The sequence below is a fragment of the Limulus polyphemus genome, unplaced genomic scaffold (genome assembly GCF_000517525.1).
Source record: "Limulus polyphemus unplaced genomic scaffold, Limulus_polyphemus-2.1.2 Scaffold3366, whole genome shotgun sequence".
In the NCBI taxonomy this organism is placed as follows: Eukaryota; Metazoa; Arthropoda; class Merostomata; order Xiphosura; family Limulidae; genus Limulus; species Limulus polyphemus.
Window position 1 is genome coordinate 133700 of NW_013668976.1, and position 1845 is coordinate 135544.

Consider the following 1845-nt stretch of genomic DNA (forward strand, 5'->3'; position numbering starts at 1 on the left):
ATGTATAATTTACTATAATATACTGGGTAACATAAAGCATAAAATAAAAGGGTTAATCTACTATAATCTATTAAATAACAAGATGACTAGATAAAAATATTACCCCATGTATAATTTACTATAATATACTGGGTAACATAAAGCATAAAATAAAAGGGTTACTCTACTATAAGCTATTAAATGACAAGATGACTAAATAAAAATGTTAACCCATGTATAATTTACTATAATATACTGGGTAACATAAAGCATAAAATAAAAGGGTTACTCTACTATAAGCTATTAAATGACAAGATGACTAAATAAAAATGTTAACCCATGTATAATTTACTATAATATACTGGGTAACATAAAGCATAAAATAAAAGGGTTAATCTACTATAATCTATTAAATGACAAGATGACTAAATAAAAATGTTACCCCATGTATAATTTACTGTGATTTACCAGATATGTAAATTTAATAAAATATTACGTCATGTATAATTTACCGTAATGTACTGGATAACATGAGCATAAAATAAAAGTGTTAATCTACTATAATTTACTAAAAGCTATTAAATAACAAGATCACTAAATGAAAATATTACCCTCTTGTACAATTTGCTATAAAGCACAAAAAATATTTAAATTTAATAAAATATTACGTCATGTATAATTTACTGTAGCGTACTAGATAATATGGCAATCTAATAAAATGTTACGTCGTGTATAAATCACTATACTTAGTGATTTTTACATGACGTAACATTTTATTGCTTCATAAATCTATTAATTACATTTTACTGCTGACCACTATAGTTAGCTTATTTTGCATGATAAGTTATTAATGATAATGTACCGGGTAATATCATAATCTAATAATTAAGTAATATCGTGAATAAGTTATTATAGTGTAACACTAAAGATAACTATCTAAAAATGAAGTTAGGTCGTGTATAACCTACCACAATATACTGGATAATGACATAAGCCAATAAGAAATTTATGTCGTGTAAAAGTTAGTATAATGTAGTGTAAAATGAGTATTTAATAATAAAGTTACGTTGTGTGTAGCTTATTATAATATATTGCTAAATATAGTTATTTGATAGTAAAGTTACGTCGTGTATAACTTAAAACAATGTACCGTATAACAATAAGAAAGTCATGTGGTGTATAACTTATTGTCAAATATCGCTAAAGATGATTATCTATATAAATAAAATGTTCGTTTGTTCAAAATCTTAAATCTCCGAAAGTTCTTCACCGATTGCTTTGAAATTTTAACACAACGTTGCATTCGAATACGCGCGTGTTTTTATATACCTACTATTATATAAATGTCACACCTGTGACAGGTAAAAACATGCTTTTTTTGAAAAACATCGCCATCTGTTGGACGTAAAAGCAACACACGCTATACTAAATATTTTACGATTCCATTTCAATGTTTCCGATTTACGATCCATTTACGATTTCCAAATTTCCAATTTTACGATTCCATTTCAATGTTTCCAATTTACGATCCATTTACGATTTCCAAATTTCCAATTTTACGATTCCATTTCAATGTTTCCGATTGCATTGTTAAATTGAATTTTCATAGATTTCGATTTATTTTCATTTTGATTTAATTATTTCGTGTGACATTGCATTGGAATTGAGCTGTGTCGTTTACCATAGCGTTCATTTCGTGAGTGCAGTTTATTTTTTTATTGTTTTTCATTTTGTTTTTTTAACTATTTTTCTTATTTTTCAGTGCAGTTGGCGGTGGAATTGAGCTGTGTCGTTTACCATAGAATTCATTTTGTTAGTATAGTTTATTTTTTTATTGTTTTTCATTTTGTTTTTTTAACTATTTTT